This window comes from Miniopterus natalensis, chromosome 6 (assembly GCF_054644295.1).
Source record: "Miniopterus natalensis isolate mMinNat1 chromosome 6, mMinNat1.hap1, whole genome shotgun sequence".
Taxonomy (NCBI): Eukaryota; Metazoa; Chordata; class Mammalia; order Chiroptera; family Miniopteridae; genus Miniopterus; species Miniopterus natalensis.
The window spans coordinates 15941537-15959872 of record NC_142086.1 but is presented as its reverse complement, the minus strand read 5'-3'; positions in this window follow the sequence as shown (position 1 = coordinate 15959872).

Here is an 18336-nt window from a genome sequence, read left to right as displayed (position 1 = left end):
GGTTATTTTCTGTGGTCTGTCATTAAAATGTATACACTCCCAACTCTTTTGCCTCTTTCTCCCTTACAAATTCCCTTAGAAAAACTAGAGCCTTTGTTAATACAACTGTCTCCATCTGCATTAGTTGAATGTGACTGGGAAGAATTCACAGTTTCGAGAATTGTATCCCATTTACAGTTATTAACATCAAGTTCAAGGCACTTTATACTGGTCAAAAATCAGAATTATTTCTTCAGTTCTTTACCTAAGTTTTCTGTTCTATTCCATGTATTTTCTTCTCTTATCCAATGCTTCATACCTCTTCAACCTCAGAGGATAATCTTGTGTTTTTTGAAGCAATCTGGAGAAAATTTCTACTAGCACTCACCACCACATCTACCAGCACATTTCTCTGTTTTTTGACATTCTTCCTGCTAAATAAGTGATCCCCCCCCCATGTGTGGTAGTCATTAATACTGTTTTCCAAGGATTTAGGTTCTCTCTCCTTTTGGCACATGGTGACATTGCATGATCCCTTAGGTTGGGAGGGTCTATGTGTTAGTTCTTGCTGGTGAACTGAGAATGAAAGGATACCTGTCACTCCTAGACCAGACCACTTAATGACAATGGAGGGCCTCAGTGATCTCTTTCTGTGTGATTTGGAGAGAGGTAATATTCTAGATAATGCCTGTACTGTGAGTATAGTCATGATGAAGACACAACCTCTAGCCAATTGGTGTTGAACGTAATGAATAGACAAATTGATATAATTTTTATTTTAAGCCACTGAAATTTGGGGTGTTTGAAGTGTAATTTATGCTGAACTGATTCATCATTATTTTTCTAATAGGAAGCACAGCGTGCTTTAGACCTTAATCCATCACACTCAAGAACATTGCGTTGTCCCCGTGATACCAGCATTATCTCCTTACTAATAGGTTGTTCCCATAGAGCAGTTTATGTTAGAAAAATCTCTTTTGTTGGTTCCTCATTCTTGAGATATATCTCCAGTCAGAATAGAATTCTAGGTTAATAGTGATGTCCTTTTAGCACATTGAAGATATGACTTAGCTTTCATCTGGCTTCCCTTTCTGCTGCTGTGATATTAACAACCAGATTATCATTCTTTGAAGGTAATGTGCCTTTTGCCTCTGGCACCTGTTAAGAATTGTTAGACTTTAGTGTCCTGAGGCATCACCATAATATGGTGAAGTTTGGATTACTTTTTTTATTAGTTGGAATTTTTTGGCATCATTCTAAAAAATTTTCAAGTTGTTCCACTTTGAAACAATACTTCAGTCCAAATTTCTATTTTTTCTCAGTTTGGAACTCCAAATCACCTCTTCCAATTATATTCATTAGGGACCCATTTGGTAATGCTTTCCTAAATGTCTTATTAAACAGTGTGGAACAAAGTATACAGGGTGGTATTATATATGATCATCAAAGCTATCCGTTGCCTGGTATTCAACAGCAGCTGTATGAGTCCTCATATAGAAATAAACAGTGTCCCTTCTCTGAAATAATAAATGCTTGCAATCTGAGCCTACCACATTGTGGTATTATTTCTACCAAGTTTAACTGTAAGAACTGGAAATCAAATGTTTTTTGTAACATTACCTAGTACTTCAGAGAAATCAAACTACTACTGAGATATTGAAAATGTAAGGTTTTCTTACCTGTGAATTTCTAAGGAATTCCTATCTGAGACAGGAATTAGAGATTTTTAATTACCTATTGGACACTTAAAGGCAAGTAATACTAGTATTCCTTAAAGTATCTTCAAATTATTTCAAAGAACAATCTTCTCTAATACTTTACTGATTAGAAAACATAAATTAAGAAAGCAAAAGATTAAGAGACAGACTTACTTTACCAGCTATAATACATCTTTATATACATAATAATAATAATTCCAACATATATTGGGACTTTGTATGCATATGGAATTGTTCTAATGATTTACAGTATTAATTCACTAGATCTTTATATTCAACTCTATATGGTTCATACTGCCTTTATTTTCATTATACAGATGGAAAAACAAGGCTCAGAGAGTTTAAGTTACCTATCCACTGTCAAGTGACCAATAAACGATAAAACAAGTTTTTAACTCAGGGTCTACCTCTAGAATATTCTTTCTGAACCCTGATATTGTACTGCTCCTGTGGGGAAAAATATCATGAGATAATATTTATTGACTTCTTACTGTGAGAAGTCACTTTATAAAGAACTTTCAAGTATAATATTTATTGCCATGTAACAATTTACCAAAAACTTAGGAGTTTAAAGCAATGTTTATATATTAGGTCAATGTGGCTGTGGCTCAGGAGTCCAGCTGTGGCTTAGCTGGGTGCTCTGTTTAGGATCACACAAGTCAGCAATCAAGGTGTTCACTTGGCTATACTCTAATCTAGATGCTGGACTGGGGATGAGTCCACTCTCAAAGGCACAGCCCACTGGTTGTCAGGGTTATTTTTTTGTGTTTGGTTGTAGCACAGAGGGTCTTGGCTTTTGGTTTGCTGTTTTCCACTCTCAGCTACTCCAGTCCAGCCACAGTTACTAGAGGGCACCTGTACTAACAAGAGAGACTATGTAGGTTTCCTAACATGCTGCTTACTTTATCAAACCAGCAAGGAGAGTCTCCAGAACAAGTTGGCTAACAAGACAGAATCTTATATAATGTAAAGTAATCATAGGAGTGACAGCCTTTCACCTTTGCCTTACCGTATTGGTTAGAATAAAGTTCCAGATTCCAGTTACACTCAGGGAAAGAGATTACCCAAAGCTGTGACTTTCAAGAGTTGGGACTCATGTGAGGGCCAACTTAGAGTTTGTCCATCACAGTCCATCCTCTGGACCAAAATGACTCATGTTTCTCTCACATCCAAAATAAAGTCATCAGTTCCCAATGTCCCCAAGAGTATTATCCCATTACAATATTTGATCAAAATTTAAAAACATCAGCATAAGTGCCAGGTCAGGGTATGGGTGAGGTCCTTCAGGTGTGGTTCCTTTTGATGATGATCAGAAGCTAAGTTAACCCCCCATCATCTCTGCCTCTGGTGTTCATGTCCTTGTATAATAGCCCTCTCTTGAGTATGAGCAGGGCCTGAAATTTATTTCTAAACAATAAAATACAGCAAAGGTTATGAAATGTCAGTACCAAGATTGCATTGCATGATATAAGATTATGAGGCTGTTGGACTTGCTCTAGAGATTTCCTCTCCCTTGCTGTGCTCAAAGAGTCAAGAGGCCATGTTGAGACTACTTAGTGGCAAAACGCTGAAGGCAGCCAGTGATATCCAGCTGAGGGCAGCCTTTAAACCATGGGCCTCATGAAGCCTTGGCCTCAAGGAAAAGCAGTTTGCCAACATCCTGAGTGAATTTAGAAGCAGATTCTTCCATAGTTCAGCTTCCAGGTTAGAATAGAGCTCATCAGACACATTGACTGCTGCCTTAGGACCTAAGCAGAGGACCCACCTCTGCCGTGCTCAGACTCCTGGTGCATAGGGATTCTGAGATAGTGGAATGTTTGGTTTAAGCTGAACAATTTGTGCTAATTTGTTACACAGAAGTAGAGAAGAACATAATAAGTATTAGCTTCCATAATTCTCACAACAGCCTATGAGGTAAGAACTATTGCTATACACTTACTTAATAGTTGCAATAACAAAGGCTCAGAAAACATGAAGCTGCTTTCCCAAACTCACCTGCGCAGTTGAGACAAAATGGGGATTTAAACCTACTTAGTATATCATCAGAGTTTGCCTTCTTCAGCATAACACCACACCAGCTTGTGTTTTTTAATGTCATAAATATAAAAAGAAGATTCAGCCAACATTTTCTCCTGATCGCTGTCAGTCACCTGTGACTACAGTTCTGTAAGATTAAACACGTTATCCCTATTTGCTCAGCAGTCCAGAGGAATGATTTTAAAACATTAATTACAAGTTACCCCTATACTTTCTCCATCAGATCACTGTTAGGTGGTGCTGATTATTCATATACAGATTGTTCAGATCACCTTGGCATTTCTCTTTACCCTCCAGCTACCTGCCATTTTGTCATTTGTCTCTCCCTTGGAAGCCGTCCAAGTTCATGGAGAGGAGGGAAAACCCAAATGGGCCTTAATAGCAGCTCTTATAAATGCAGCTGTGAGAGAAGAGTGAGCGACTACTGTCTGACATCTTTATCATCTGTGAATTTCAATTATCCATATGATCCCCACCCCCATTACACTGAATAATTGAGAGTTGGATTCAATGTATCTTAGAGATATTTTGCATTCCTTCATAGTTAACACTAAGCTAATATAATCACAAATATGTAAAATTCTAAAACAAAAGCAAACCTATAAATCAAAGAAAATACTAATTTTGCCCTGTTCCATCCCAACTCCTGTGGGATGTACAAGCTCTTACACACAATGGGTAGTTGTCTAATGACCAAATGTAATTTTAATTTTTTTTTCCTATAGCTACTTGAAATTTTGGCTCAAACTTGCTATCATTAAATAGCTGTAATGATGTCAACAGAAGCACCATGCTCAACCAAGAGCAAACATAATTAGAAATTAAATGCCATTTTAATTTTTTGTTACATACTTTTCAGTAAGAATTAATTTAAGAATATTTGCACATCAAAATTATTTAAATACGTATCCATGCCAATTACCAATTTTTTGACTAAATACATTGCTTTAATTTTTTTCTTCTTTTCAGTAGGTGCCAATAAATGCACATACAGCTGTAGATAGTAGGTGATAGATAAATGATAGATGATAGATAGATGATAGATTAGATAGATGATAGATAGATGATAGATGATAGATAGATAGATAGATAGATAGATAGATAGATAGATAGATAGATGATAGATAGATAGATAGATAGATAGATAGATAGATAGATAGATAGATAGATGATAGATAGATAGATAGATATAGATAGATAAGTAGATGATAGATAGATGACAGATGATAGATGATAGATAGATAGATGATAGATAGATAGATAGATGATAGATATAGATGATAGATGATAGATAGATAGATAGATGATAGATAGATAGATGATAGATAGATAGATAGATAGATAGATAGATAGATAGATAGATAGATAGATAGATGATAGATATAGATGATAGATATAGATGATAGATAGATAGATAGATAGATAGATAGATAGATAGATAGATAGATAGATAGATGATAGATAGATAGATAGAAGATAGATAGATAGATAGATAGATAGATAGATAGATAGATAGATGATAGATGATAGATATAGATAGATAGATGATGATAGGTAGATAGATGATAGATAGATAGATAGATGATAGATAGATGATAGATAGATGATAGATAGATGATAGATACAGATAGTTAGATCGATGATGATAGGTAGATAGATAGGTAGATGATAAATAGATAGATAGCTGATAGATAGAGTGTAGTTTTGGTATAATTTCAGAATGTGGTGCAGTGTATTATCTTTTACAAAAGATATAGGACATTATTTAAATCACTGTCTGGGAGTTGAACAAATGACATAAAGTGAATTTAAATTTTATTTTGCTCTGTACAAAAAATGTTAAGTTTTGCAATGGTAAGAGATTATATTCAGATTGACCCTTTCTGAAGTGGGTCAGGAAAGGGTAGCTAAAGACTATGCAGCACAAGGTAAATATTCTTTCACCCCAGTGTAGCATGAGCGCATTATTTTATTTTTCATCATTTAAAAAAAAAAAAAAAAATTCAGCAAACATATATTAATTTTTAAACCAAAAACTATTTTAAAAACCAGTATGAAGATCAAAGTGGTTTTCTGGCTTAATAATAGTAATGGCTTCCATGTATTGAGAACAGTGAAGTGATAAGCTTCGTGTTATGCACTTTACAAACATTACACCATTTTCATCCGCTCAGCAAAGCTATAATGTTCTTTCCATGTTCAGATGAGGAAACTGAGCCTAAAAAGTAGTTTGCCTGTCCAAGTTCCCCGAGCTGTGTGTCTCAACTTCATTTTCTTATTTCTCTGACACTTAGTAGAAACTTCAGCCACTTGCTCTTTTTTTTTTTTTTTCTATAAATCGTCAATATGTATTTCCAGGAGAAAGTGGATTATTGTCGTGGGATTTTTATTTATTAGTGACTGAACAAAATTTCTGGGGTCTTGGGTCGACAAATGTTCATTCCTTGTAAAGAATATTTTAATTTTCTGGTAATAAAGGCTTTCCCTATAGAAAAGTTGAAAATAAGGAGATGGTTTTATGTCTTTCTTCACAGCTGCAGTTACTGGTGTATGGCCCATAGAATGCAGTAGAATTGGTGTCTTCAGCCCCTTAAGGGACTTTACTTACTGAGGAAAACTATAAATATCTTCAAATACAGGGAGCGAGACTACTGTTAGCAAGAGACTTTGGCTCAGAAATAGTTGAAATAAAAAGCCCTAAATGACTCACACCAAGAAACCCTTAAATCATGTTGCATTTCACAAATAAAGAACCAAATTTTCTACCTAATATAATCTCCACAAACAAAGCCATTCATTTCTTTCTATAAACACTCAGCTATTTTCCTGCTAAACAGTAACTCAAGGCTCAAAGGAAATTTGGCAGTTTTTTAGCCTAAACCATTTAAAGTCTTACTGAGGCTAGCTCAATTCAACTTGCACTGAGCCTATATCTGTTATTACCCATGATACCTCACCTATCAAATCCTAGAATATCAAATCCTTCACATGTCTCTGCGTATTAATTACAATCTGAAATTTTTACATCTATTTCTACGCCTACACGCACATACCCCCACACGTGTAAAATATTGATATTTTCTCTCCAAGGGAATTCTTGATGAACATATATAAATTATTTCTTTGTGATTAAAACATTATCACTACTGGCTAAATCTGCAGTTTAGCAAAAATATTAACTAAGAAATTAAAGAAGTTGTTACATGACACAACAAATAAGAATGTTTTTGTTTTTGAAAAGAATCCGGAAGTTTTTCCTTTATGTGAAGTGACTAGCTGTCAGGCAGATTGGAAACAGGGACAGAGGGGGAAGGGCTCTTGATGTTGTGAATGCCCGTGAGCACCAGCAGCTGTGAAGACCAGTAATGAAGCATTTGGCCCTCATTTGGCATTGCTCACCACTGGGAAGACTTTCCTACAAAGATCAGCTATTTGTCGCGTTCCACAGGCTACCACTTTGACTTGGGCATATTGGCATCTATATGCTGTTGAAACTGATGTTCCACCTTCAGCATGGCACAGTGCCCTTTTGCACAGATGGGCCCAGGTGTTGGCATGACACAGAGGAAATATTGTCATTACATTCAAGTGTCAGGTACTAGATTTCTTTCTTTACGTGTCACATTGCAATTTTGGAAGCAACTTTATCCTTGTGAGAATTAATAGTAGGCATTATTTATTCAGGATTTCACACTGGCTGAAGGATATGAGAGGCAACAACTATAGAATTATTAATAAGATATTCTTATCTCCCTAAATTTTAAAGCATGCTCGCAGAATGATTTATCCTAAGGTCAATTCTCCATTAAAAAATGTAAAAAGGGTTTGTATCTAACTTGAAATTTATTTGATGTGCTTTAATTTCAAAATTCATTGAAATACAGATCTTTCTTTTGTTAAATGAAATGTAAGAAAGGAACTTATTAGATGAGTTATTAAGCATTGGCTAGATCAATGTTAAAATTTTGTTTAAAGGCAGAGGGAGACACTGAAACTAGTTTTCCAAGTGAAGCCTAGATCTTTAACTGAAATAGTCCTCAAAGATTGAGAGGGAGAACATTATCCAAAATCATTTTTCATTCTGGGTGCAGCGTGCCCAGCTGTGACACTGGGAAGGTTAAAAGGTGTTAGCGTGTGCCTTTTAAATGAGCATAGTCAATGAACGTGAACAATTCGGTCAGAAATTTGGCTTGCTGGCTGAGCCTGCTGTGCTTTATTGTGGTGTTGCCAGCTTCTCTGAATGAACATACAAGCGCAAATTAAACGGCTTTATGAACTCACAGGGGGAACAGTTGTTCTAGTGGCTTTCCTACAAATGTCTAATTAATTCTTGAAGTAACCGAAATTGTTCTTTTGTGATCTATGAATGAGAATCTAAGAGAAAACCTGTGCAGAAGAAAGTAAGTGAAAGGGGAGTGGGGATTTCATGGTTAGCTTTCAGTTCACTGTTTGGGGGACCAGCACAATTTAGTGATTGTCCTCATTAATCTTACATTAGTAAGCTAATGAAACATTTGGGTGAATACATTATGAGTAATAAAGGCATTCATTTTATTTTTCGGAACACTCAATTATGCTAATTGGCATCTGTTATTGTTTATTGTATATATTTAATCTATGAAAATTAAGAACAAATATAGAATACACAGATGACTTTAAATATTGCCAATATAATAAATTTCAGTACTTTGTACACTTTTTGTACTTTTGAGATTATCACCAATTTAAAAAACTTAACAATATTTAAATTACATCCCCATTTATGTATGCCTTTTTTAAAATTTAAAATGCAGTTTGGTTCTTTTAGCATTAAACATAAGTTTCTGTTAAAATAAATGTCATTGTTTTATGGACCAACTCAATCTATCATGAATAAGATGCCTGTAAACTGTTTCTAAGCATGAGCAGTGTAAATTTGCTGGACTCTGAATGATTTTAGGATTTTAGAAATTTTCCTATTTCTAGATGTTCAATAGGAGAAGTTAGAAAAAAAGAGTCCCTTATATTTTATCAGAGATTCCTATTTTTAGGCTTTGTTTTTGTTTTTTGTTTCGCAGGAAGTCTCTGTGCCTTTTCTTCTTTCACAGCTAGAGTACGTCTCTTCAATGTAGATTTCTACTTAAAGGGGAATTTATTTCTACAACATTTTTCATGGTTCTTTATTGTAATGCCCCATCTCATTCATAACAGCTACAGAGACATTGTATTTAAACATTATCTTCTAAAATAATTTATGAAATTAATCGCATATTGCAAGGTGAGCATGACTTACAGGTGCTAAGTCTTAAACACTGTATATCAGTGTCTAATTTCTATACCTGTCAATATGTTGACTTACAATCCCATACACTTGCTTCATTGTTGATTAGGAGTAAGCTCCCCCTCCCCCTTCCCACATCATATAAAATGAAGCGCAGAAAGCTAATTAAACAATCTGGGCGAGTAAGCTGGTTGTCAAAACCAAACCAATTAATTGAAGTTATATGAGTTCCTCCTGTGTCTTCCTCCTTAAGAATTATCAAAATAATATAGTAGAAAAAAGTAATTCAGTAAATGACTTCACAGTCCCACTCCAGAAACTTGACTCGTAAATAATGTTCTACCATTTTCTATAGACTGTCTATTTTTTGTATTTAGCTGACTAGATTAAATGGCTGTAGGTGGCTTTTTGTCCTTCTAATTTTATCCAAATCACTTCAGTTTCAATGATGAGGCCTGTATGTGTCCTGTGCTTCTAAAGTCTTAGTAAAAAATGTCAGTGTTCGCCTAAAAGTCAGCTAATCAAGTGAATGTCTGCATGCAGGTTTTTTGCTTTTGTCATAAAATAGAGACCGACAAATCACGGTGATAGGTGAGCTGCATTTGACAAGCTCTACAGTGGAGTCTATAAAGTTGACAATGATAAGTGTGTTAGAGATAAAGCTTAGAATATGAGCTGATACACCATTTTAGATATTACCACCGATTGTCTGTTAACTGTTAGAGTTGTCTTAAGTACAGTTTGAGATACTATTTTGTTGTGTGGATGGAATTTTTGCTTAAGATTCTGCTGCCCATGTGTATATGAAGGGTCATTAACCATGGTTCTCTTTATTTCACTGTATTTCTGGCAGGTTTTAATCTCTTTTATGTACTTATGGGAAGTATAAAAGGCATGCACTCACTTGTGAAAATTTCCTAAACCTGATGAGTGTGAACTGTGACTTGTTTTATATTCTGGGGTATAAATAAATCCAATCTCATGAAGCTTTCCTATAATTATGAAGCTACCCTATAATTTACTTACAGCATTTCTATTGCTAACAATGTGAATTTTTGTCCTGCCTTATGAAGCCCCATTTTCCAAAACTACTTATTCTAAGTTCTACCTGTAAGTGTGGTTACCTTTTTCAATTTGCTATTGTTAAACAACTGGCAAGTTATATCTCTTGAAATATAAAGATATATGCTAAAATTTACTGTCTTTGAGTACTTTATATTTGGAGAGAATTTCTACTCTAAATCCCTCCCTGTGGAAGAGGTGAAATGTACAGACCACAAACTAAGGTTAAAAAAAAAGTAAAATAAACAGTATTTTCTCTAACTCAATCCCCATTCTGCTGAAAGCTAAAAAAGTTCCAGTTAAATATAGGAAAAGTCATTCATTGCAATAGGTTCTCATTGCTTTGGAATGTCATTAGATCAACTAAGAATGTGTTTCCCTTCCTCTTCTGCTTTCCTCTACTGGTTGTGTAGGGATTAGGGTCTCACACACAGCGCTAGAATTGAACAAAAGGGGTCTATTCCCCTGTCGTGGCATTTGCCCCTAGTGTATTCCTCATTTGTCTTTGCTGGTTAAAACTCAGAACTCAAAATCTCTTTCTCCTAAAAAGGAAATTTGTACCACCAAGAGACTCTGAAAGGAATAGATGTCTTTATTTAAATATACAATTACTTTTAACATATGTATATAGAGATAGATATTTCCTTCTAATCTAGTCAACAATGTTAATATTAATCCAAGGAACTACTGAGTTAAAATACAATATATAGATGATGTATTATGAAACTGTATGCCTGAAACCTTTATAATTTTATTAACCAATCCCCCCCAATGAAAAAAATAAATACATTATATAAATATTTTCCAAAAAAACCCATGCTTTAAAAGGTGTGGAGAGCTGTCCTTTTTCATTGACAGGGTCATGCTCCTTAAGTGGTGGAACCCAGTTTCACCTCCGCGTTTAACTTCAAGCAATATCCTACACATACAAAGTGAATTCATAATACCCTTATGCTAAAACCTACAGTAATATATCAAATAAGGCCTTGAAAATATTCTGTACTTAAGATTTTCATTGTAGCTTATACATTTTTTTCAAAAGTTTGTCTATATCACCTGCTGGTTCACAATCCATTAGGTCATACAGGCATCAATTTATCACCAATCAACTTACAGAAGAGCTGGCTATGTTCATTCTGAAAGTGCTCTAGAAAGAACTCCCGATCGTAACTGAGAGCAATATGACCATAAAAGGCACTAACTCCGAAGGCACAGCATTTTTGTCCTTATGTTATAAAGTTCTCCTTATGTCATGCAAGTTACTTTCAGTTCCAAATAAGAACTATTTTTTGAGGAATGTAATTTTTAAATATCAAAATAAGTCATTTAAGGAAATTAGAACATTTTACTTGATAAGTAATTTTAACAAAAGGAACAGAAATATGAATCAAGCTAATATTTTAAGAAGTTTCAAAACATGACATAATGGCAATGATTGATTCATTATGATATCACCTATAAAATTCTCTCACATCTTTATATTCAGGTGTCTTAATTGTATCAAATTGCTTCTGGACCAAAATAGGGCAGACATAAATAAAACACATTTATTTTGTTTCACTAAAAATAGTCAAAAGTAAAAAGTTGTCATGTCTTTCAAATGGTTCTAACATGCTTTAAAATGAAATTGCACAGAATTGGTGCTTCAGGCTGTGCTAGGATTCCTTAAGACAATTCTTTAAAAAATATGTGTTAGCCCTAGCTGGTTTGTTCCGTGGTTAGAGCATCAGCTTGGGGACTGAAGGGTTGCATGTTTGCTTCTGGCCAAGGGCATGTACCTCGGTTGCAGGCTTGATCCCGGCCCTAGTAGGGACTCATGCAGGATGTAACCAATCCATGTGTTTCTCTCACATCAATGTTTCTCTCTCTCTGTCTCTCCCCCTCCCTTCCACTCTCTCTAAAAAAATCAATAGAAAAAATATCCCTGGGTGAGTATTAACAAAAATATAAAAATATATGCATTATTAGATTGTAGGATTATTCCGTTTCATTAGCTTTATTTCTTTTATTTACTTTTCTTTTTTATTGAGTTTATTGAGGTGATATTGGTTAATAAAATTATATAGGTTTCAAAGTGCACAGTTCATCATCTGTATGTTGTATTGTGTGCTCACCATCCGAAGCTTAGTCTTCTTCTGTCACCGTTTTACCCCTTTACCGTCTCTTACCTCCCTCCATCCTCTGTCCCTCTGGTAATCAGCATAGTGTTGTCTCTTTCTATGAGGGGTTTTTTGTTTTTTTATTTTGTTTTGTTTTTTCGCTTAATCCTTTGACCTTTTACACCCAGCCCCCCAGACCCCCTTTCCTTTGTCAGCTGTCAGTGTGTTCTCTGTGTCTGTGAGTCTGTTTCCAGTGTGCGTATTTGTTTTGTTCCTTAGATTCCACATATAAGTGAGATCATGTGGTACTTGCCTTTCTCTGACTGGCTTATTTCACTTAGTATAATACTCTCCAGGTCCATCCAGCTGTCACAAAAGGTAAGATTTCCTTCTTTTTGTGGCTAAATAATATTCCATTGTGCACATGTCCCACAGCTTTTTCGTCCACTCATCTACTGATGGACACTTGGGCTGCTTTCAAATTTTGGCTATTGTAAATAATGCTGTAATGAGCCTAGGGAGCATATATTCCTTCAAATCAGTTTGTTTCCGGTTTCTTTGGATATATTCCCAGAAGTGGAATCAGTGGGTCATAAGGCAGCTCCTTTTTTAATTTTTTGAGGAAACTCCGTCCTGTTTTCCACAGGGGCTGCCCCAGTCTGCATTCCCACCAGCAGTGCACTAAGGCTCCCCTATCTCCACACCCTCGCCAGCACTTGTTTGTTGACCTGTTGATGGGAGAGCCCTCTGGCAGCTGTGAGGTGAAATCTCATTGTGGTTTTAATTTGCATCCCTCTGATGATTAGTGATGTTGAGCATCTTTTCAAATGTCTGCTGGCCATCTGCAAGTCCTCTTTAGAGAGAAATATCTATTTAGGTCTTTTGCCCATTTTTTAAATTGGATTGTGTGTTTTTTTGGTGTAGAGTTGTTTGAGTTCTGCAAATATGTTCACCCGTTAAGTGGGTTGTCTTTTTATTTTGTTGATGGTTTGTTTGCTGTGCAAAAACTTGTTAGTTTGATGTACTCACATCTGTGTATTTTTTCTTTTGTTTCCCTTGCTCAAGGAGATATATCAGACTATATATGAAAAACCCACAACCAACACTATACTAATGTGCAAAAGTAAAAGTGTTTCCCTTAAGATCAGGAACAAGACAGGGATGTGCACTTTCACCGCTCTTATTCAATATAGTGCTGGAAGTCCTAGCCATAGCCATCAGACAGGAAGAAGAAATAAAAGGCATCCAAATTGGAAAGGAGGAAGGAAAACTGTCATTATTTGCAAACAACATCATACTGCATATAAAAAACCCTAAAGACTCCACTAAATACTACTAGAACTGGTAAATGAATTCAGTAAAGTAGCAAGATACAAAATAAATATCCAGAAATCAGTTCGATTTTTATACACCAATAATAAACAATCAGAAAAGGAGACTAGGAAAACAATCCTATTTAAAATTGCATCAAAAAATGAATAAAATAAAATAAAATACCTAGGAATACGTTTAACCAAGGAGGTAAAAGACCTGTACTCAGAAAATTATAAGACACTGAAGAAAGAAACTGAAGAAGATATAAATAAGGGGAAGCATATATCCTGTTCTTATATAAGAATTAACATCATTAAAATGCCCATACCACCCAAAGCAACCTATGGATTCAATGCATTTCCTATCTAGATACCAGTGGTGCATTTCACAGAACTAGAACAAATATTAAAAAAAAATGTATATGGAACCAAAAATACCCCGATAGCCACAGCAATTTTGAGAAGGTAAAACAAAGTTGGAAGAATCACACTACCTGATATCCAACTAATGTCTTTTAAACCTTGGGTTTAAGATCCTTTCGCGAAATTTCAAGACCATCACAATTTCCTCCATCTTAATCCATATAATTTTTTTTCCCCAATGTTCCTTTGATTACTAGTTCATAAAAGGACCTTGTATGCAAAGCAGCCGCCAAATACTGAAGGAGCTGAGAGGCCAAGACCAGTGAAGACAAGTCCAGCTTGTTGCTTTAATGGAAATTTACTTTTAAAAAAAGCAGGGCTGGGCAGCAGTAGGACAGAAAAATGAATTTCCATTGGTTCAGCCCCCAGAACACTGATTTTATACACCCCTAAAACAGGGACATATCACCCCAAAGGGAATGCAGGAGTGATCTAGGGTAGCAAAGGGGCAGGTACTTGGGCTGCTGCACCAGGGCAAATTAAAAGACAGATAACACTGAGGATGCCTTGCCCAGAGGAAGGGCCAAATGGTGGAGGAAGGATTAATGTTGGTTCTGATTAATTTGAAGCCTTTGAGCATATTCCAGAGTCCAGGGGCTAGAGGAGGGAAGGACACAGGGTTCAGCAGATTAGTATTAAAATGAGATCAGCTTTTTAAGATAAAGTTGGCTATTTCCACACAATCACTTTCTTTTGCTTGATTTTAGAAACACTTCTTATATTTTGTAGGCATCCCTTTTTTCTTCCTTAAACTCTTATTGTCAATTTTTTTCTTGAATCTTTTGGTCTGTGGTCTCTATAAAGGTAGAATTATCCCAATCCATCATATTTAAAACCTCAAAGTTTGTCCTTGACTAGATTAAATTGTAAGAACTTAAATCTATTGTAACCACAATTTAATATTGTTATATTAAATATTATTTAAAGAAGAAACACCAACCAAAGAATATTTTAACTGCCAGTATTTTTCTTACAGTATATCTGAATGATTATTGTTCATAGAAATACATGAGAAAATGTTTTTATAAAACATGTACAATTAATATGGTGATAATGAAATGGGACAATACGAATGAAAGAAGAAAACTGATATTGAAGGGGTTATTTTAAATAAAATACAATAGCAAAACCAAGTATGAAATTAAGTCTATAAAATATATGAAATCATATTTATATTATATAAAATTCTTGTTTTTTTAATACACATATAACTTCTAAACATATGAAGTATTTCAAAACTCTGTAAAATATCTGCTGAATAAATAGTCCTGTGATGTGTACTTGTAACTGTATTTTAATCATAGCCGGAATATTTTCCATAAATATTTTAAAAGCATATCTGTAATGAAAAGAAAGCTAACTGAAGATAGAAATATTTAAATTCACCATTTCTCATTATGTAGCTTCATTTAATAAGTTAGAAAGTCAAACTAATTTTAATATATAAGCAAAAAATAGTGGTGATATTTCTTAAATGTGTTGTGCTTTTCTTATTTCTTATATGACATAACATAGAAAGCATCTAATATTCTCCATCCATGGATAGATATACATTCTATTGAGCAAGCATGCTTATTATAATGGCACCTTTAATTTTCAGAAAAATGTTTTATAATATTGGAAGACAGTATATGTTCATTAGATTTTTGTTTCCATGGAAAATTTACAATGAAGAGTTAAAGATATCAGGGGTAAAGGAAACATAATAGGCCATCATAACACAAGTGAGAGTGTAACACACAAGAATGAATGAGAAATACCTTCTCTAGTACAGTTGGGCAGATGGTGTAATAACAAAGAGTGTGCTCTGATGGAACTAGAAGAGAATAACTTCAAATGGTGAAGAAGAAACGGTGTCCGGGTAGGGAAAAAAAGGAAATTGAACCTAATCCTAGAGAATATGATGGCTGGAATAACACCCTAAAGCATGTGCCTGTCATTGAATGAGGAGGGGAAGCTATGCAGTAATGGGAATTCCCTGAAGGAACCAAGAAAGGAGAAAGTGGCCTCCTCAAAAGACATAGGTAGAAGCAGACAACCAGACCATCATCTTCAGAGGGCTGGAGTCAGGCACAGCTATCATCAGTGCTCTCAGAAAGGCAACAATATAAAGGTCAGCTCCCCTCCAAATTTTTCAGCTCTCAGCATAAGGCACTGTCTGGACCACCACCTAAATTTCATCTCTCTCAAAAAAGACTGTATCATTAATCCCAAGTATCTAGGAATGTGACTGGCACACACAAGGCATGGAATTGCCTATTAAATATTTGCATGAATGAATAGAAAAGGCAAGAACTCTTGCCCAAGAAACTCACTTTAATACAGTTAGAGACCTGGGGCATCTGTAGCATGTATAGAGTATGTATTATATAAAGCTAAAATGGTAATAACAGAGTAGGGGTACACATGTGTAGTTGATGCAATTCAATAAGTACTAGTTGTCTACCAATTGCAAGACACTATGCTTAAGTGATATAGGGATAAAACAAACAAATTCTCTGTTCTCCGTTGCTTACAATCTAATTTAGATGATTCAGGTGATTGGAATTAAAAACAGAATAAACAGAAACTACTAAGATGCTATCATTATCCCCCAGGGATTTCCAGACTAATTTAGGAAAGAGACATAGAAATAAGATAATTATAATTCATTATGATACTAGCAAATGTATGGCATAGAAAAAGTTCAAAAATTTTTGTTGAATGAATTAATAAAGACTCAACTTTCTATAGAAACACACAACAGTAATTCAAATTAATGTGCAAAAGGTTTAGCTTGAGCTATTAAAACAAAGAGAAGGACCATGTTTGTAGAGAAGTCACTGATGTGGGAGCTATTGCAGGGTATTTGAAGTTGTTAGTATAAGACAACTTAGACATAGATTGAGAAGAGCAGGATACAAGAGTAGGATTCTGGAAAACAAAAACATTTAAGGGGCCAGTACAGAAAGAAGTAAGAAGAGAACCAAGGAACAGATGGTTTCTAGGACTGGATAGTCAATAACGCCATCACCTGTAAAATGACATTAACTAGGCAGAGTACAGCAAGTGCTCTAGAAGTATAGGTAAGTGTTATGGAGGAATCAAAGGGGAAATGTTGTAGGCTAAGAGTACCCAGTGTGCTCGTAGTGGAATTGATAAGGGGCAGATTACAAATTAAAAAAAAAGCAAGACTAAGTAAGAAGAAAGTGAGAGGAATTACCAGTTACAGAAATTTAAGTTTTATAGATAAGAAATCTAACACCATGATATATGTTTGCATCAATAAAGAACTGCAAGCACTGCCTTAAAAAGTAAGAGTATAATCCAATAAATAATTTCATTTCCCCCCAATAAATCACTGTATTTTTATGGAATATTTCTATAATTTTATTAATAATATACTGGCATGGATTGTTCAAATAAGTAATTTAACAGTTATCAGAATATGCCATGGACTAAAGAAAATTGTAGAAAACCTGGAATTCAGTAAGTGACAACTTACAGTATAAAACAGAATTATGTCCACATTAGTAGAAATTATTTCTATAAAGAAAATATCTGTATTTATTGGTTCCAACTTGTCAGAATTACAGCTTCTGAGTTCTAACACCAAATTTATATTTGTTTTGGTTTTTTTCTGACTGTTGCAGTTTATTTCTAGCAGTCAGTGATGGGAACCACCTTTTATGCCAGGATGACTTTATATTATTCAGTTTATCTCGCAGTTCTGCTAAAACACCATGTTATTTTCTTGGACTCCAGACTTCCTTTTGGATTCTCCCACAGGGCTCTAAGCGACAGTTTTGTAAAGACACTCGTTCCTTCCACAGCTGCACAGCAGCCGGAGGCACATTTTGCACCTCGATTCCTATTCTTGCCATGGTTGCGAGCAACCTTACTAGCTGAGCAAATGATGAAGGTGGTGGGTCCCCGGGGACCCAAGAGGCTGAGGGGAAAGGCCAGGCAAGAAGAGATGCAAAATGATGATCTTTACCAAGTCTCTTTCAAATGGCAAGTTTTTGATCTTATGATTCTTATTGTAGCTGAATGACGCCTCTTGAGTACAGGCAGAAGCCAGCTTCCTTTGCAAGGCAGAAACTCCATTGTGGAGAAACTGTGGCACACACTAATTAAAATACGACTGAAGCTTCCCTTTCCTCTCCCTTTTGAGATTTGATTTTTTCCCCCAAAACAGTATTATAATAGTCAAAGAACGGTTGTTTAATGATATGAAAAAATATTCATCAATAGGTATTGATTAACACAGCCGAGTTATCTATAATGTAGACAATTTGCTAGAGACTGAAACAATTTGGAGGTTGCAGTTTGGCATGAAAAGCACCAGGGATCTCAACCCTGAAGAATAATCTCAAGTTCATTTTTTCCACTTGCTTTGATCAGTTTTCAATGTGAAGGTAAATCTTTCAAAGCTGCTAATTCTCATTCAAAGTGCAGAGGAGTTG